Source organism: Vulpes vulpes, unplaced genomic scaffold (genome assembly GCF_048418805.1).
Source record: "Vulpes vulpes isolate BD-2025 unplaced genomic scaffold, VulVul3 Bu000000642, whole genome shotgun sequence".
Lineage (NCBI taxonomy): Eukaryota > Metazoa > Chordata > Mammalia > Carnivora > Canidae > Vulpes > Vulpes vulpes.
In genome coordinates, this window is record NW_027325668.1 from 1,098,414 (window position 1) to 1,119,525 (window position 21,112).

The window sequence follows — 21,112 nt, forward strand, 5'->3', positions numbered from 1 at the left end:
ATTTTCCTAGAAATTGTCAGTCCTATCTAATGTCTCTATCACTCTAAGTAAATCTTGATGCTCTAATATGTGACTTAGAGTCACATATATACATGTATTTCATAACTTTTCCCATCAATAAATCTTGATAATTTTGTCCTTAATAAATCTGGATCCCTTATCAACTCATATTTCACTTTATAGAAATCAGCTATTTTATTTCTTTTATTTTAGTAATTTGATTTTTCGATTCACACCAGACCTTAACATAGCTATTAGGATTTTCTTTTCTTTTTTTTTTAAGATTTTATTTATTTATTCATGAGACACACACACACACACACAGAGAGAGAGAGAGAGAGAGAGAGAGAGAGAGAGAGGCAGAGACACAGGCAGAGGGAGAAGCAGGCTCCATGCAGGGAGCCTGATGTGGGACTCAATCCCAGGTCTCCAGAATCATGCCCTGGGCTTAAGGCAGGGCTAAACCGCTGGACCACCAGGGCTGCCCAAAGATTTTCTTTTTCAAATGCTATATACTCCCATACTCCTCTTTGAGGACTTAGATTGATTTCACTTCTGCCTATGAAATGCAAACTCTTTTTCCTCTAGGTAAGACTCAAAATAACTGTTGTCTTCCATATACTTCTGTGTATATCTGCATTTTATTTTAAATTATCTATGTTAACCAATGCACATTTAATTCACTCATATTATTTTCTTGCTTCTGACCTTAAATTTAACCAAACCATAAAGGGATAGTTTGTAGAAATTGGTTATTCTTCTACACATAAAATGATGGTAGGTTGTAATATAGATGATTTCGTTCCTTTTCTTGGTCTATTTTTCTTCAGTGTTCCTTTTCCAGTGACTGAACAGCACCCATAATTCCTTTGAAGAATAACTGGTTATTTCAATACTGTTGAATGAAAAAAAAATATTTAATCTGTTTGGTTAGGTTTTGCTATGATTTATTTATCAATTCTTTTTTGAGAACCCTAAGAAATTGACTATGTGAATGGGTCAGGGCATAGGGGCAGAGGGAGGAACTAGGAGACACTATAGGAAGGTCACCTAATGGGCACCTGGATGACTCAGTTGGGTAAGTGTCTGACTCTTACTTTTGGCTCAGGTCATGACCTCAGAGTCCTGGGAAAGTCAAGCCCTGCCTAGGCTCTGCACTCAGTACAGTCTGCCTGGAATTCTCTCCCTCTCCTTCTGCCCCTCTCCCTGCTCTCTCTCTCTCTCTCAAAAAATAAATAAAATCTTGTTTAAAAAAATGAAGGTCAACTGAGCAGGGGTGATAGATGAGAATGAGGCACGAGCATTAGGGAGTCAACATTAGGGACTAATTTTCAAGTGTAGCAACTCTGGCAGACCTTCTATCACCTGGAATGAACAAAGCATTTCATCTGTGCTGAGGAACAGATCTTTAAGTCACTGGTAGATAAGAGCCTCTGTTAACAGGGACTGAATCTTGTACAGCATCCAGAAAAAGGTCAAATTCTAGTTTTGGGCCTCTCTATCTGAATGATCCTGGGAAAACTGCCTTACTTTTCTACATCCTTAGTTTCAACTATAAAATAGAAGCATAATGATAAGAATATCTAATTTTAGAGTTATTGTGAACATTAATGTGACAATGTATGTAGAAAGCTTCGGAAATAGTAGCTGTGTATTTGTTACTGCTTATTTACCAACTCAAATCTCATAAGTTCCACCTTAGATTCCAGAATCCAGCAACTTTGGGTGTAATTTAACAATGCCTTGACACGAGCTCGTGCCATGTGAAATACTCCTTTCTTCTCTTACACACAATGAGGAGACCACAGTAATCTAGTCAACATTCTCACATGCACAACTCCAAAATTTCTAAGTGGCACAGGAAAGCAGGAAATAATTCTCAGATGGGGGAATAAAAATCAATGTTTCCCCTTTTCCTCCCTCAGATATGTATCTCTGAAAAAAATATTTCAGGAGCGTCCCCAGAGTGTGTACCATGGGATCCAGCAAAAATGAAGAGATGCCTACCTTACTGTTGGATTTCCTACTTCCCTATTTAACTACCTGCCCCTTCCCACCTCACCTCACTACTTTGTTCCTCCCTTCTGCTCTCTGGGCTCAAATTCCAAATAAACTCCACACATGCAAGCTAGCCTCAGGCATAAGAGAATCTGAGCTACAACAAATCCTCTGCCTAGGTAGCTAAAGTCATTTATCATGCAGATTTCACTATTAATTTGTACTTTACATTTGTTCACACATACTTTGTAAGGATGTGTTTTAACTATTTCAGATAACAGTGTCTTGCTCCCAGGCAGAAATTTGAAAGTCTTAAATTTGGGAATTTTATTTTCAATGAGCTCTTTTAGTGTTTCATAACAGTATGTGTGTGTGTGTGTGTGTGTGTATTTCATATAGTATAAAAATATAAATATATGTCATAATGTATAACATATTTCATAATAGTTTTTTCAAAACATTCTTAGAAATAGGAAGCTACCTCAAAATGGTTGCAACTCACAAGGTGGCCAGAGCACAGCTACATCACCTCGACAATATCCCCAGATGCGCCTCTGTTGCCTGCCAGTAGATGATTAAGAGAGGGAGCCAACAGTGGTGACACCAAGTACTTAGCAACAGGGCCGGATGCTTTGAATAGAACATACATTCAGATTTTGGCATCTGGTTCCTACTTTTGCCAAATGTGCCTTGTTTGTATCCACAGCTGTTAAATGTGTTTGTTGAAAACGGATAGATCATGGGGAAGGAAGAGACTGGCAAGAGATATACCCGCTTCTGTGGGAGGCAGTGTCAAGCCAAAGTGCAATTTACTCACAGGGAATTATTTGCTTTAGAAATCTGGTGTCAAAAAAATAAAAAATAAAAAAATAAAAAAAAAGAAATCTGGTGTCATTTATTCGAGTAACTGTGGTATGTGGTAAGCATGAAGCTCATGTTAGAACAGTAATCTTTACGCTTCATTGTAAATCAAGAATTTATAGTTTTGCTGAAATAATTAACACCTAAAGGGCAAGCATATCTTCATTTACTTCAAATAATATAAATCAGTTGTTTAGATTGAATTATTAAAAGCAAGGATTCATATAATTTTCTAATCATACTCATGACTTTTGGCTTTTCCAAACATATTAGCAAAATAAAAGTCTTTCTATTAACTATGTTAATATAGCTAATAGGTGTTTATTAACTATATGAAATTGCTAGCCATTGAAAAATGGCTGAATAATATATGTAATATTTAAATCTTTAGAAGTGTGCATGTTTATTTCTACTCTATGCTTCATTACTATAGCAAAAATTTATTTAAACTATTTTGAAAATGCAAGATCAATTCAACTGTGTATTTGAATAGTTGGCATGGTGAAAATGTATTGAATTCAGTTTTTCTATTACTAAAATGATTTAGAAAAATAGTATAATTTGTCATAAAAAGGAATATATAAGTTTGAGAATGTCCTCAAGCAGTCCTATTACTACTTACCATTTTTTGTTAACTACAAATAAAGTCATAATTGATGGGTAATATAAAATTAATCAGAAGTGGGATAGTTTGAACAGTGTGTACATAGTGTGATAAGAAATGTATAGTTTACCCACTAAAAAGTCAATTTCACTTGTCATTTCAATCTAATGACTGTTGACTAAATTACAAGAGTTCTTCTTACTCTAAAGTTTCACATTGTCTTACATTGCACATATTGCATACTTTAATTTTATATTGTCTTATCTCCAGTAACCAAGTGCCCATAGAATGTTCTGCAGCACTCAAGGAATCACAGGAATGAATAAACAAATTTATGAATCACTATATTTTTCTATTTTAATTTTTCTAATTCCTTGGCCATTAGGGTTTAATACATTAGGATGATTTTTATAGTTGAAAAAGCAATCTTAGAAGTTAAACAACTTTTTCAAATTAGAAAATAAGCCTAAAAATTCTAAATTGTCTCAGAATCAATTCTTCCTTCCTAAAATTTATGATCCTCTATTCCAAAAGGTGTTTCAAAAAGAGAAATGGGAAAAGAGATTCCCTTTTCTCAGGATAAAGGGAGACTCCTGCTGCTCTTGTGATAAAAGAAAAAGACTTCTCTTGTCATAACTTTCCTCTTCCTTTGTGATTAAACTATCTCTCATGATCATATGAAACTTTCTTCTACTTTTGTGACAATAAAAACTAATGACAAGGGCCCTGAAAGCAATAATAATAGTAAAAGAATATTTTTCTTCACCTCTGTCCTTTTTTTTCAGAAGTAACATGTAAGTGAGAAGTCTAAACTGACATTCTATTTCAGGATATTGTAAAGAATGGTCAATCCCGTGGATAATTTTATTTTGGGTAACTGTGCTGGTATTGACCATACTGTAATAACTGAAAAAGCGAGGGGGGGGTAGTTTAAATTAGATTTGATGTTTCTACTAGCTACTGTTGAGGTAGGTATGCTGCCAGGACCAGCCAGTAGACCATGTTCATAGGCTCCTTAGTCCATCTATCTCTTTTCCAGCATATATCTATGTGTGTGTGTGTGCGTGTGTGTGTTGCCTACCTTTAAACTGTTGCCATTGGAGTATCTTAATTATTCATAATTTTATCATGATCCTTAAAAATAGTTTATGACATAACTATGAATATCTAGACTCACACAGATGTGAAGCACATAAACATTATATAAACACAAAAATGATATATTTTAATTTAAAAATGAAATTTAGATTACCAGCTTGAATGCTTTCATTTGCAGTTAATGACACCTAAACTAAAAGAGTTTAAACAAATTTCTCTGGCCTGTAACTGAAAAATGGAAATTTCGATTGGTCTCCAGGGCTTCAGTTCCCACTTTGGGAGGGCTCTATTTCACATTTGCACATGTCTTAGATTATATTATAATTGGCAATTTGCTGACACCAGTTGAAGCCACGTATTTCCTCCTTCATATGTAAGGGAAGACAAATAATTGTTTTTCACAATTCAGAACAAACTTTGGAACATTGATCTAAATGGATCAACTAGAACCAATCACTGTGGTCAGCATAATGTCAAGCAATGATTGGTTTAACTATCTGGCTCTCCTGGATTACCACTCACTCTGGATCCGTCTTTGTCATGGAGATTTCATTACATTTGGCCTAAGTAAGATGTTAACTAGTGTCATTGCAACAGAATAATTGATCTTCTAAAATTTAGTTAATGTTATAAAAGGGAGACGTGTATTGTAAAAGTAATTATTTCCCCTTCCTAACATTTCAAAAAACAAAAAATAAAAGGGTGTTAGTTGCTATTTAGAAAAAAAGTTTTCAGATTTCTTTGTGTCTACAGAATAATAGCATTTCTTTTTGCTTTCAGTTAACTTGAAAATACTATGTATTTTACATGCATATTTCTAAATTTGTGTAAGTTGTGATTATGTTTTATATTTTGTAAATATTTAGTCAAATATGAAATAATTATTTGATCTTGGGTAAAAAATGTGTATATAAAAATACATGTATATATATATGTATATATGCAAGTGGTAGGGAATACACCGATTAATTCATTTATTTTTCAGTTATTTTTAGTAAGTACCCATCTCTATTTTACAAAGAAAAGATATATACTTGAGAGATTATGAATTTTCAAAGTATTAAATGTTCTCACTGGGACCCCTACCACTGTTTGCTATGCAGTGCTTGTTGTTAGGACCATAAATCTGGGCATATAATATTAAGGACAGAGTTGGAGCTGTCTGATTTGAAGCATATAAAGTCTTAACTGCCACAGATAATGTCAATCCAAATTATTATTTCCATTTTAATACAGATTATAGGACAAAAAGACATAAATGGAAATTAAAAAATAAATTCACCACATATTTCAGAAAGTACCTTTTCATGTGGAGAATAATTAATGCTTAGAAGAGCCTGTGGCAAAGTTGTTGAGGCAAAAACAGGGATGTCATTCAAGAAATTAGATGCCATCCTTGGGGAAATGGAGTACTAAAAAGGCTATGCCTTGATGGACCAAATGACCTTTATTCTCTCTCCAAAAATCTCTCATGTTCTTATAATTCTAATCAAGAGATATTTCAGCATTTTGGCCTCCAGCAATGTCAATTCTTACTTGAATTATTCACCTCACCAGTTCACGGCTGAGGAAGAACCTTTCTCGTAGTGCTACAAAGACTTCATATTGACCACACGTAATTCCCAACATTGTTGCTCATGCATGCTTTATTCATAAAGATGCCTTAGGTCTGATACTATAAAGTGCTTGATTATAGAAAGAGTCTTTTTTAAATCCATTGTGATTGCACACAGGCCCAAATTGGAGAAGAGTGGACATAACTAACTTCATTAATTACGGAGGGAATGTGGAGTTTTAAAAAAATTTTCTTGGCAAAAGTTATTTCAAAATATAGTTGATTCTTGAGGGATGTGGCATATATAAATCTGTTTGTTTCTCAATTATCTTGGATATGTTAATGCACTATCTCTAGTTATTGACTTTACTTCAATAGAAGATTATAAAATAAACATTTTAAAAAATGTTCGATTTAAAAAGAGGTTAATTACAGTTGATCTAAAATCACACTAAAAATACACACTTTTAAAAGCTAGCAATGTACACTGAATACATGAAATATACAAAGTTGACTCTGTGCATTTGAGTAAAGTTGGGGAAATCAGCTATCTACAGTCTTCTAATTTTCAATAGAGTTAGCTGAGTTTTTGAGGCTCTGAAGATATTGTGAAAGCTACATTCCCCCTATTAGGTTCTTAAAGTGATATTCAGTGAAAGAAAAAGGACATGTTTCTATCTGTCATATAAATGGACTCCTACTAGAGTTCCCTCTGTGTATCACAAATTGGAACTCAGTGGTGAACTAAGTGTTGAGAGCATATTTTCAAAAGCTAGCCAAAGGTCACATAAATTGGACAGTTCAAAGCTAAAGAAACTAGAGGCTTGAAAAATGCCAGTATATTTAAGTGTTTTTATTTATTTACTTATTTATTTAATTTATTTATTATTTTTATTTTTTATTTAAGTGTTTTTAAAACAAATATTTTATGAATAGTTGCCAAAGATAAAAGCTATATCAAATATACTAAAAATATATATGTATATATATAGCACAAGTTGTTTCACAATAGATTAAATCTGCTAGTAATTTGTAAATGATAGTTTTTTGAAGTACTCTAAGAAAATATTATACTAACAAATGACAAAATTTATAAAATAGTCTGTGCTAAAGAGAAAATGGGTAAAAACATTATTCTAAATAATATGTTCTGTGTACTAGCTCTTTTTTTCATTTCTTTTTTTTAATTTGTTTTAATTTATTTATGATAGTCACACACACAGAGAGAGAGAGGCAGAGACCCAGGCAGAGGGAGAAGCAGGCTCCATGCACCGGGAGCCCCACGTGGGATTCAATCCCGGGTCTCCAGGATCGCGCCCTGGGCCAAATGCAGGCGCTAAACCACCCTGTACTAGCTCTTATAACCTTTTAAATTATGCACAGCACAAGCTATCTGCCTCTATCTGCACCTCTCCGTGGATGATGGGATGGTGAAAGTCTGACATAACTGAGTCTTCATTTTAGGATTTTTAAAGAGGGATTTATCTAATATTAGGGTATAATCAGTTGTATTCAAGTAGCCATAAAACCCTGTGGTCATGTCATTCAGAAGACAAGCCAAGGGATACCTGGGTGGCTCAGTGGTTGAGTGTGCCTTCAGCTCAGGGCGTGATCCCGGAGTCCCGGGATCCAGTCCTGCTTGGGGTCTCTGTGGAGAGTCTGCTTCTCTCTCTGCCTATGTCTCTGCCCCGTCTCAGTGTCTCTAATGAATAGACAAATAAATTAATTTAAAAAAAGCCAAGCCAAATGGGTGATTTGAAGAGAGAAATGAGGCCTGATGGCTTATGAGATATAGGTACAAGTATATTTGTTGAGAGGGGAGAAGACTGTACAGGATGATGAGCCCTTGAGCGATCTAAGATATAGTTGTAAGACTACTGAATGGGTAGAGAAAGCCTAGCTGTGGTTCACAGAAGGGATGAGGGAGATATGAGAGGCTAAAAACCCAGAAATTAGTAATACTACCAGGCTTGCAATGCTTAATGCTTGGCTTCCTTGAGAACCTTTATACTTGCCCAACTCATTTGAAAAATCACCGCTTTAAACATTATATCTTATTACTTTCTGATATTGAAACATAGATATTCCCAGGACAGAGAATTTAGGGTACATAAAAGAAAATGTCAAAAAGGCTTATATTTCCAAAAATAAGAAAGAGTCAAGCAGAAAAGAAAAGCAGTATAAATATTTCTAGGTGATAATTGTGCGTTTTAACTTGCCTGATCTTTCACTCTTCTATGAGGCAACAGAGAATGATTTTTGTGACCCCATTTTCCCTTTAATACATTCCATGACAATCAGTTGTTTTCTGGATGTATCCCTTACTAGATTAAAAGTTTCATAAAAAGAATTACTTGGTCTTATTCCCAGGATGCAAACCCTAGGGCCTGAAACATAACAGTTAGTAAATATTAAAACAATACAAAAAAAAACACCCTGAAATCATACTTTGAGGTTTAGGTGTTTTTTTTTTCTTTTTTCCCAGCAATTCTATACATTTCTCAGTGCTCATCAAGCTAAGTTTACTCTCCATTCTTTTTATCTAATTCACTCATCACCTCCATTGACCTCCCCTCTGGCATCTACCAGTTTGTTCTCTAAGAATTTTGGTCTCTTCTTTGCTTTGTTTTTTCCTTTGTTTTATTTCCTAAATTCCACATGAGTGAAATCTGTTGTATTTGTCTCTGAGGGACTTATTTCACATAACATTATACTCTCGAGATTCATCCATGTTGTGGTAATGGCAAGATTTCATTCTTTTTTATGGCTGAGTAATATTTCACCATGTATATACACCACATCTTTTTTATCCATTCATCTATCAATGGACGTAGGTTGACTATTGCAAATAATACTGCAATAAACAAAGGGGTGCATATATTTTTTTTCAAATTAGTGTTTTCATTTTCTCTGACTGAATACCCAAAAGTGGAATTACTAGATTACGTGGTAATTCTATTTTTGATTTTTGTGGAAACTCCACACTGTTTTCCACAATGGCTGCACCAATTTGCATTCCTCCAGTGTAACAGGATTCCTTTGTCTCTACATCTTCACCAACATTTGTATTTTTGATTCTAGACATTTTGACAGGTGTGAGGTGATATCTCATTGCAGTTTAGATTTGCATTTCCCTGATGTTGAGTGATATGGAGCATCTTTTTATGCGTTTCTTGGTCATCTGTATATCTTCCTTGGGAAAATGTCTATTCAGATCCTCTGCCCATTTTTGATTGGATTATTGGGGGTGGGAGGGTTGATGTTGAGTTGCATGAGTTATTTATATATTTTGTTATTAACCCTTATTGAAGAAGTCATTTGCAAATATTTTTCCTGCAATAGGCTGCCTTTTTCTTTTGTTGATAGTTTCCTTTGCTGTGCAAAAGCTTTTTATTTTGATGTAGTCCCAATAGTTTAATTTTGCTTTTGTTCCCTTTGCCAGAGGAGACATATCTAGAAAAATGTTTCTATGGTTGACATCAAAGAACTTACTATGTTCTTACTATGTTTTCGTCTAGGAATTTTGTGGTTTCAGGTCTCACATGTAGGTCTTAATCCATTTTGAGATCATTTTTGTGTATGGTGTAAGAAACTGGTTCAGTTTTATTCTTTATTCTTTTGCACATAGCTATCCAGTTTTCCCACACCATTAATCGAAGAGACTCTCTTTTCCCCATGATATATTCTCAGATCCTTTGCCGTAGATTAATCAACCATAAATTACATGGATTCATTTCTGGATTCTCTATTCTGTTCTGTTGATCTATGTGTCTATTCTTGTGCCAGTACGATAATGCTTTGATTACCACAGCTTTGTAACATAACTTAAAATCCAGGATTCTGATACCTCTGGCTCTGTTCTTCCTTCTCAAGTCTGGTGCTCAACTAGTAGTACCTTAGCACCTTACTCTGGTGCAAGTCTACAATATATTTTTAGAAATACTTTGAGCCCAATAGTTTTTAAATACAGAATATTTTGGATGTTAGGGAGGTAAAATGATGGAACATATTCTGGATATTGCAAAATGTCCTCACTGGGGATGCCCAGGTGGTTCAGTGGTTGAGCATCTGCCTTTGGCTTGGAGTGTGATCCCTGGGTCTTGGGATTGAGTCCTGCTCAGGCTCCCCAGAGGGAGAGCCTGTGTCTCTGCCTCTGTGTGTGTGTGTCTCTCATGAATAAATAAATAAAATCTTTCAAAAAAATCCTCACTGGCCTCTGGGGAGCATGTTAAGATTTTAGGAGAATCAAGCATGTTAAGATTTTAGGAGCAAAATGTATAATTAAGTATAAATGCATACATACTAAAATAATATGTCAGTTCAGGTTATGTGTGTTTACCCATTAAGCTAAGTTCAAGTCAGGTTTTATGGTCAAATGAATTTAAAACGGCTTCTGGGCTTCAGACATTTTGGATTTAGGAACTGAAGATAATGGTTTATAGACTTAGACTAACTTCTTTTGCATAGCTCTTTCTTCTTTTTCAAATATTTCTTTCCCACAATTAATGTTTCTCAATTATAAGTAGATACAGTGCTTGTTTTTGAATATAAATAACTTACAACATTCTCTTTATACTCCTAAAATAAAGCACAGAGATAATACGATGTATCTAAAGGAATAAGTTTTAAAGGAATTAATATAAAATCCTAATATACAAAACAGAAATTTTAAAATGCATAATAATATATGTGACAATATGTATATGTTTATGCATATATTAGGTTTGTGGAAATGTGGATTAAGTGGACAAAGGTTCTAACTCGGGCAAACATAATGAAGTAGTCCAATAATTGTACCTGTGGTTAGAATCACTATGATTGTGCCGCTGCAAATGTAGGCAAAGTGTGATTTATCCGCTATGCGCATATCTAGAGTAGTGTTCCCAAGGGCATGACTTACAAAATGCTAAACAAGCCTTGGAAAATTATGTATATTTATATACAGACATATGTATATATATAATACATACATGCACATATATATGTGCATGTATATATGTGCATCCATATACATACATATACATGCACACATATATATGTATATATATTTGGTGATAGCTGTTTTCCCGAAAAATTTATTTCATAAATCAGTTAAAAAAAAACTTGGCAATTATCTACAAACTGTAAAATGCTCTAAGACCAGATAATTATAAGCTGGCTTTCCCTCTAAAATGAGGGGCAGGATATTGGAAAGTTTGCGGCATCTGAGCAGTTGTGGCGCCCTGCAGGACTGCTCTGTCCCTCACACCACCAGACAGCTCTCATCCCTGGCTCTCCTCACTAAATGTCAGCAGTGCTCCACTAATCATGTTGACAACAAAAGCTGCCCCCACACATTTGCCAAATGCCCTCCGCCTCCCATGAGAATCACTGACCCATCTCATCCTCGCGACCACCCAGTCAACTGATCTTCTTATTCTCACTGTGTTAGATGAAGCCACTGAGGGACAGAAAAACTTGGCAGACCGTTATTACTGACTTTCAAAGCAGGACTCTACCTGACAGACATCCTAACCTCTAGCTCAGCTATCTCTCCACCACACTGGCCAATCCTTACGGGGCTATAAGTATTGTTGCTTCTCATTTTCCACATGTTTGGGAGCTAACTCTGTTGCCTTGTGCTTTCTATTCTCTTCCTGCAAGTCCTTAAGTTCTAATGGTTTTGGGGTGGAGAAGGAATTGGTTCCTGACTGTCAGTTACACGGAGAGTGAGACTCAGTTGTATTTTTGAGGTGTCAGTCTAGTCTTGCACTTCTGCTACATTCTGTTTGAAAATAAATGATCTAGCACTTTTCATGTAAGAAAAGCCAGGTCTATCAACAGGAGACTGAGTGGTTGTATTAATTATCTATTCCAATGTGACGGGTCACCCTTAACACTTGGTATCTTAAAACAATTAGCATTTTTTTATTTCAATAGGTTTCTGGGGGGGGCAGGAATCCAGGGGAGGCTCCGTTGGGTAGCTTTGGTTTAGGGTCTCCTCATAAGATTTCAGCCAGGATATAGGCTCCAGCTGCATCATCTCAAGTAAGCAGGCCCAGAGGATTCACTTCCAAGCCCATTCTCACGGCTGTTGGCAGAAGCCCTCCGGTCCTCACCATGTGGGCCTCTCTTGATTATGACAGGATAGCTGGCTTCCTCACAACAGATCATCTGAGAGAGAAAAAGAGAGAGCAAGAGAGAGAGAGGATGCAGGAAGTCATTTTTGCCTTTTATGCCCTCATCTCCAATTCACAAACAATCACTTCTACTGTATTTGTTGGAAAAGAGCCACCAGTTCCAGCCTATGCTCAGGTGAGAGGAATTAAAATGTGTTTCTTGAAAGAAGGATTAGCAACAATTGTAGATATATCTTTTTTTTTTAACATATCTTTTTTTTTTTTTTTTTTTAACCACGGTAGAGGTCATTCCAGTTTTGAGACTCTTGTCTGGTACTTGGTTGCGGTTGGGAAACAGTTCTACTCATGACACCTCACCTAGAATCCCTCAGTCCTTTTCCCTAGTTTTGTGCACCCAAACTCCAGCTTCCTGTTTCACTGCCAAAGGCGAGCATTTGTCATGCTGGGAGGTTTGAGCTTGACCACTAAAGTGCCTCACACATTTGGAAAGGCAGAACAGTGAAGTCTCTCCATGTCCCAAGGACACACACACACACACACACACACACACACACTGTAACCGGTGGCTGACTGGGATAAACCTAACAAAGCCCAGCTGCTCTCCTCTGAGGCAGAGAATAACCTCTAAGACGGACTTTCCCTTCTACCACTCCCCCTGAGAGCGGGCTAAATCTGGGACTTCATCTACGGTTGCACTTGGCCTCACTCTTTCCTCTTCCCCAGTCTGCTTCCCTCTAGCCTGGACTATCTTCTCCTGAGACATTGTCTTTCATAAATTACTTGCAAGGGTTCAGGGTTTGCTTCTGATCCACAGAGAGAGCATGTAGTATTTTGTTTGCCTAGAGCTTTGCAAAAATTTTAAACTCTATGTTTATGTTATGGATGGTATTTTATTCAGAGCTATACTGTCAGCAAGAAAAAAAAAAAAGAAAAGAAAAGGAAAGAAAAGAAACAGATTCAGGTTAGCTCAAGGGAAGAGCAGAGTTCTTTAGCCATATGATCTCACAGATATTTGGGGAAGATATTTAATGTCAGCATGGAATCACGGGGACTTAACATGGAAAAGAGACTTTCCGTCTCTCAGGGGACATATGACCTCTCCCATCACTGCCCTCCTGGTGGATATTCCATCATTCTCTTTTCTCAAATGGCTTTTCAGCTTCTTTTCCTTAAACGTGGTTTGATGCAGCTATTCCATGCCTCTCTCCATTTTCATGAGCTCTGTTCCATTATCCATCATAAAGTTCCTATTTCTTGCTTTGTTTCATGTTTCAAATTAAGAAAAATAAAAAAAAAAATTAAAAAGTCCTAACTGAAGTTTCTCACCCCACCCCCCCCCGCCCCCGCCATAGCCCAACCTGAGTGTGCTGGTGGTGCTGCCCACCCAACAGTCAATTGCTTGTGCTTCACCAGCTCTGTAGAGGGGATGTGGACAGGACTGATCTCTTAGAAGATTGGTTCGAGGGAGATCTCTTTGAGTGGGGGAAAGAGTGAAACTATGGCCAATAATGCTAGTGATAGTTTGATAGAAACAGAGAAAATAGTTTATGAGATACAAATTATTTTTCTGTGGTGTTTTAGGAGTCATCACATGTGTACACCAGTTAGCTTTAAGTGAAGTTCTATAAATTTAGGAGCTGGTGGTAGTAATCACACAAGTTGCCCCACGTCAACTTATACACTCCTCATTCTGTAAGAACACCCTTGAGTACTTGAGTTAAAGCCACATAAGTCAGAGCAATGTTTTGCTGATCTAAGATGAAAAGGATCTCTAATGCGATAGTGTCTTTGGTGTTTGCTCCTTTAAAACATACTAATGCATATGTTTGCCCCCGTGAAAATGTAAAGCAAAAATGTTTGTTTAAAATACTCTGTAATTCCCTTTACCACCATTTTAAGATGGCACTTAAAGAAGTAAGTGCAACATTCCTTCTAGTACAAAAGCCATGAACAAGACTCACTATATAAATATTTTGCTCCATGGCACAAGCATTAACATATCATGGCTATAAAAACAACACTCAATCATAGTGCCAGACTTTGGGTACCGTCTTAAATGTGGTAGCTGAGGTTTAAATGCTTGTAAACACAAAAAGATTCCCTTGAATGATGTCTGGAAAGGTAGAGCTTCAATGGACTTGCCTTCTTCATTCTCCTTATTGGGGAGGAAAAAAAGAGAAGCAAGTATATGAAACGCTTCCACGTGCCTATCCAACGGGTCCCACTATGCTCTGAGTGGCCAGACCTACATATATTCTGGGATCTCACGGAGGGTGTGTGTCAGTCATGGTTGTCGCTTGCCAACCACAGAATCCTTTCTGACTAGTGTAAAAAAAAAAAAAAAAAAAAAGAAGAAGAATGGAATGAAAGAATATTAGGTTGTTTACAAACTCTCTGCGAGGGCCAGAGATTCATGTTCTATTCTCTGCTTGCTTTTCTTGCCATTTTTTCTCTCTACGGTTAGTCTGTGGTGAGGGTGGTGGTGGAACCAATCAGCAAGAAAAGTGTATTTGAGTTATTAAATGAGAGACTTATTTTATTTTTTTATTTTAATTTTTTTTTAATTTTTTTTTTTTATTTATTTATGATAGTCACAGAGAGAGAGAGAGAGAGGCAGAGACAGAAGCAGGCTCCATGCACCGGGAGCCCGACGTGGGATTCGATCCCGGGTCTCCAGGATCGCGCCCTGGGCCAAAGGCAGGCGCCAAACCGCTGCGCCACCCAGGGATCCCAAGATCTCCCTTTTAACAGTAAGCCTTGCACCTCCTTTCTATCATCTCTCTAACCCCTGACAACAACAATCTATTCTTGATCTCTATAATTTTGACATTTGGAGATTTGTAGTGTCTCAGACTGCATTTTTTTCTATAGCTTTTTTTAGTGGTTGCTATAGGGTTTTTTGGCTCAACTTATCAGTGTCTATTGGTGTCAACACTTTACCAGCTCAAGTGAAGTGTAGAAACTTACCTGTCTTTATATTTGATTTTCCCCTTTTGTAATAGTCTTAAGTATTCCTTCTACGTACCCTGAAAAACTACATTAGGTAGTGTGATAATTTTTGTTACAACCATCAAATACAACTTAGAAAACTCGAGAGAAGAGGAAGTTCTAGAAGGTACCCATATTTTTGCTTTTTCCATTTTTCTTTTTTTTCTTCCTGATGTTTCAAAGATTCTGCCTTCCATAATTTTATTTCTGGTTAGAGAATTTCCTTTAGGCATTCTTTTTGGGTAGGTGTGCTGGTAATGGTTTTAGTTTTAGTCCTTAGTTTTCCTTTATCTGGGGAAGGAGGATTCTTTCAGTTCTGAAGGATGTTTTTGAGAATATAGGATTCTTTTTTTAAAAAAGATTTTATTTATTCATGAGAGACACACAGAGATAGGCAGAGACATAGGCAGAGAGAGAAGCAGGCCCCTGTAGGGAGCCCAATGCACAACTCGATCCTAGGACCCAGGGATCACGACCTGGGCCAAAGGCAGACGCTCAACCACTAAGCCACCCAGGTGTCTGGAGAATATAGGATTCTGAATGAATAGTTCTTTTCTTTTGATGCTTGAAAAATGCTGGGCTACTTTTTTTCTGGTTTCCGTGCACTCACATGAGAAATCTGCTATCATTCAATTGTTTTGGGCCTATATGTAATGTATCGTTTCTCTCTACTTTAAGACTTTTTTCTTTGTTTTTAAGTTTCCAGAAGTTTGACTGTGATGTGTCTTGGTATGGATTTCTTTGAATTTATTTTGTTTAGTTTTTACTTAGCTTCTTGAATCTTTAAGCTTATGTCTTTTGCCAAATTTGGAAAATTTTCAGCCATTTTTTTAATTTGAGTAACTTTTAGCTCCATCTCCTTTGTCCTCTGCTTCTGGGAACTCACATGACATAAAAGTTAGATGTTCTGTTACATTCTCCTGGGTCCCTGTTTATTTATCTTCTCAATCCATTTGATCTCCTAGTTGCTCAGAATGGATATTTTCTGCTGCTTTATTAAGGGTTTTATTTCAGGTTTTGTAGTTTTCAATTCTAAAATTTCAATTTGCTTCTTCCTTCTACCTTATATTTCTTTGTTAAAACATACTATTTTCAAAATCTATTTTAAGTATGTTCATAATTGCTTGTGGAAGTATTTTTTATGAAGGCTCCTGGAAATCCTTATCAGATGATTCTAACATCTGTGCTGTTTGGATGTTAGTGTGCATTGATTGTCTTTTCTCAGTAGTTGACATCTTCCTGGTTCTTTGTAAGATGAGCGGCTTTTCATTTAAATTTGGACAGTTTTAGTATAATACTATGAGATCTTATTTAAATCATGTGTTTTAAAAGAAATCGTGTATTTTTGCAGGCTTCTCTTGATACGTCTTTGGCAAAGGAAGTGAGGAAGTGAATGCTACTTTGTTACTGTCCTGTGGGAGTAGAAGTCTAGGTTCACCACCTGGCCTCACTGACAGGGGAAGTAGGGGCTCTCTGTTACTAACGGGTGGAAGTGGAGTTCAGGCTTCCTGAAGGCCTCCATCTATAACACTCTGGCTAGGCTTTGGGTGGTGGCCGCGGCTGGGCTCCGGCTTTCCGTCCGCGGAGGGCGAGGCGGCGTGGACAGCGGCCCCGGCACCCCGCGCCCCCCTGCCGCCTGCAGCCGCGCGCCCGCCCGCGGCGCCCCGAGCCCGCCGCCCGCCGCTTCTCGCGTCAGCGCCCGCCCGCCCGCCGCCGCCGCGGCCCAGCGAGCGGCCCAGATGCAGGCCGTCAAGTGTGTGGTGGTGGGAGACAGAGCTGTAGGTAGAACTTCTCTACTGATCAGTTACACAACCAATGCATTTCCTGGAGAATACATCCCCACTGTCTTTGACTACTACTCTGCCAACGTTGTGGTAGATGGAAAACGAGTGAATCTGGCCTTATGGGATACAGCTGGACAAGGAGATTATGACACATTACGTCCCTTATCCTATCCGCAAACAGATGTATTCTTGATTTGCTTTTCTCTTGTGAGTCCTGCATCATTTGAAAATGTTCGAGCAAAGTGGTACCCCGAAGTGCGACACCACTGTCCCAACACCCCTATCATCTTGGTGGGGACTGAACTTGATCTCAGGGACGACAAAGACACGATTGAGAAACTGAAGGAGAAGAAGCTGACTCCCATCACCTACCCACAGGGTCTGGCCATGGCTAAGGAGATCGGTGCTGTGAAATACCTGGAGTGCTCTGCTCTCACGCAGCGAGGCCTCAAGACAGTGTTTGATGAAGCTATTCGAGCGGTTCTCTGCCCCCCTCCCGTCAAGAAGAGGAAGAGAAAATGCCTGCTGTTGTAAATGTTGGGTTCCCCTGCCCCATCCCCCTCAGAACCTTTGTACGCTTTGCTCAAAAATGGTGGAGCCTTCGCACTCAATGCCAAGTTTTTGTTACAGATTAGTTTTTCCATAAAACCATTTTGAACCAATCAGTAATTTTTAGGTTTTGTTTAAAGTGTAAGACTTCAAACTTTCACATTAAAATTTAGCCCCAAAATGGCCAGCTTTCTTAAAGCCTTATTTTTCAAAAGCCCCTATTCTTGCTCAGATTAAGAGTTGCCAAAATACCTTGTGAACTAAGTTGCATTGTTGTGCTGAGAACACTAAGCACTAAACCGTTCAAGATCCCTGTCCTTCAGAAGAGACGGCAGTGTCTCAGGTTTGGACCTGCAGACCTGTGCTTGCTAGTTTCCAGTAGGAAAGCCGCACAGCCTCCTCGAGCTGTAGCCACATGGCCATCTAAGCCCGGGGCCACGCCCTAACTGTACTGTATGTCCTCACGGAAGGAGCATAATGACTCAATTCTTTGGATCAGTCTTTTTGATTTTGTAGTGAAATTTTTTTGAAAAGTTAGTGTATTCCATTGTATACATAAACCACAAAGGAAGGGAGAAGAAATGTTGGGAAATATCAGGAGGGGAGACAGAACATAAAGACTCCTAACTCGGGGAAACGAACTAGGGGTGGTGGAAGGGGGGAGGAGGGCGGGTGTTGGAGGGGAATGGGTGACGGGCACTGAGGTGGACACTTGACGGGATGAGCACTGGGTGTTTTTCTGTATGTTGGTAAATTGAACACCAATAAAAATTAATTAAAAAAATAAAAAATAAAAAGTGAAAAAAAAAAAAAAAAAGTTAGTGTATTCGCTTTTGCTGACATTTTGAACAGACCTCTCACTCCCATGTTCCTCCAATGAGGGCGGGGGGCACAGCATGTGACGTGATCAAAGGATAAAGACAGTATTTTGACAAAATCCGGAGGTTAATTTACACTGCATTGTACACGTCATAATCAAACTGAGTAAAAGTGTCACGGGTAAAATTTTAAAAGGTTAATTTCTGTCAAATGCAGTAAATGAAGAAAGGTCGGTATTATCACGAAGTGTTTTAAGCTTTTCCTTTTTCTTAGACCTGCCATCCTTCCTGAAATTGGGCATTTAATTCATCTTTGAACTGGTTGTACCCATAGTTGCTAACTTAGTGCTTTTCTTATAGAACCCCTTCTTAACGAGCAATATGCCTCCTTGTATTATAAAATCTTTCTGATAATGCGTTAGAAATTTTTTTTTGTAGATTAGTAAAGTGCATTCCTGTTTCCTTGTTACTTTATTCAAAGCTAATAAGTACTCTCCTTAGTTTTCTAGTAACTAGGTGTAAAAATCATGTGTTGCAGCTTTACAGTTTTTGAAATATTTTAGATATTCCTAAACTTTGAACTTTCTTAACATCACTGTCTTGCCAGATCACCAATACTGTCCCCTAACGCTGGCCCTCCTCTGCCTCACCCCCCCGGACACACGCTTCCCGTTGCCCTGCCTGACCATGTTCCCTTGGGTCTGTGACATTCTGTAAGCCCGTGCTTGTGCTAACGAAGTTCTGTACGACTTACCCGCTGGCAACAATACAAGGTTGGACCTCTCAACCAATAAAATAGAACAACATTTTTTAAATTGACAGTTGCAGAATCGTGGAGTGTTTTTACATTGATCTTTTGCTAATGCAATTAGCAGTATGTTTTGCATGTATGACTTAATAAATCCTTGAATCATAAAAAAAAAAAAAAAAGTAACACTCTGGCTAAAAGGGAAAGAGTGCATCATTATTGCCCTTCATGTGGTCTCTCCTAACACTGTGGGGGGTGGTTCTATTATTGCTGAGTGATGGTATAAGGAACAACTTTCCTCCATTGGGCCTCCTGTACATTACTCCAGCAAGGATGAAGAAGTGGGTGCTTTCTTCATCACTACTGGATAGGATGGAAGTCCAGGCATAGACTTAAGAACAGGCATAAACTTCTTATTTTTCTTTGATTAAAATCAATTGTGCTTTATTTAGTACCCTAATTCTGTCTAAATTAGCCTCACAAATGGAGCATGCAAAAAGTAGGCTTTCAAAAACTAAGCCAAGAGTAAGTTGGCACTGTTATGATGAGCGTGATGTTAGCACTTGGACACCCAGGATCGTGAGAATTATAGAAGAAACGAACGGAAAGACTTGTAACAGTATTAACCTGTCTTTGGAGAAGCTGACTTCATGATTCATTTCAGACCATTGTTTCTAGTAATCATGTAAGCTTTTATGGAACAAATTTATACATTTGCATTTTATTTTTACTACCAAAGTAGTGTTGTCTTTGAGGTAAGTTAAAATTTTAATTTTCTAGCAAACTGAATCTGTTTCCTTTTAATAACGTTACAGTAAGCTGTTTAACAGAGACTAACTAAGCTCCCAGATCTTCTGATAAAATGCACACATGGAAAAAGAGAGAAATATACCATATTTGGTGGGGGTAATAAAAGTGGGAGAAAATACAATTATTTGATTTTCAAAAAGTATTTTAATAAGACAATTATTTCACTTGTTACAGATTTCCATTACAATATGGTTGCCAATTCTTTAGTAAAAAATCCTAAGTATTACCTACCTCTTATTCAACGAATGTGTAGTGATGCCCTATACAGGCAAAGCATTGTATTATATGCAGTATGGAGTAGCGACAGAGAAATACAGAAAATGATCCACACTTTGTACACTGTTCTCATAAAAAAAAAAAAACAAAACACGAAGTCTGATTCAAGAGGCAAGATATACATCCTTGAAAATGGTGATAAAAGAAAGTTTTTAAAATGTCAAATGAATTGTAATAACCAAATGCTGGAACATCTGTTGGATGAAATAGAAAATTCAGAGGAAACTGAATTGATTGGGAGGTCAGGGTAGCAGCATAAATGGAAAGCAATAGAATCAGTGTGAACAACGTTGAAGTGGTAAAGCATAAGTGCTATGGGTCCAGACACTGGGCCATGAAGTGTGTTGGGTAGATAATGGAAATCAAGAGGGAAGGAGCGCTTTAAAAAAGAGGTGTTCTGTAGAGCCATGGAAGAGATGGAAAAGTGACTTGGTGTCAGATTTCATACCTTGAAAGATTTGGAAATTTGGTAGAGAAGTTTCTACAACAGACTCAGATAAAAAGGCAAATAAATGATCCCAGTAGGAGGTTACATAGTGCAGGAGTGTTATTCTATCTATTGGAAAAGTGGAAGATGCACCAGTGAAAGATTAGGATGGCAAAATCAGTTTTGAACCCATCAAGCTTAGTGATTCCAGTAGAAATAAAAAAGAAATGTGAGTATGAAAGAACTCTCAAAGATCTTGGTTCCTGGACTGTTAGCAGGTGGGAAAGGTGGGAGGAAGAGAGGGATGGAAGGGCCAGGAATCAGGAAGAACCAACAAGGACTCTAAACATCTTTTGTTGTTATTGTTGGAAACCAATTTGTAGGTTGTTTCAAATGTTTGATAAAAAACATGGAGGTCACATTTTCAGAATACCTCTGTAAGATATTGTCAGAGGAAAGAAATAGAGAAATAAGATG

General features: G+C 37.5%; 1 long non-coding RNA gene and 1 pseudogene across 4 annotated transcripts in view; both read left to right on the top strand.

Moving 5' to 3' along the window:
* Positions 1–21,112, top strand: part of LOC140596409 (uncharacterized) — a 76,912-nt gene that overhangs the window by 44,620 nt on the left and 11,180 nt on the right. For 2 of the 4 annotated variants that reach the window (XR_011998393.1, XR_011998394.1), the window contains one exon: positions 14,827–14,985. The exons of the other annotated variants lie outside the window; for them this stretch is intronic. This is a non-coding gene — a long non-coding RNA (uncharacterized lncRNA). The remainder of the gene's footprint in view (positions 1–14,826; positions 14,986–21,112) is intronic. 4 annotated transcript variants of the gene reach the window in all.
* Positions 16,713–19,193, top strand: LOC140596408 (ras-related C3 botulinum toxin substrate 1 pseudogene; annotated as a pseudogene).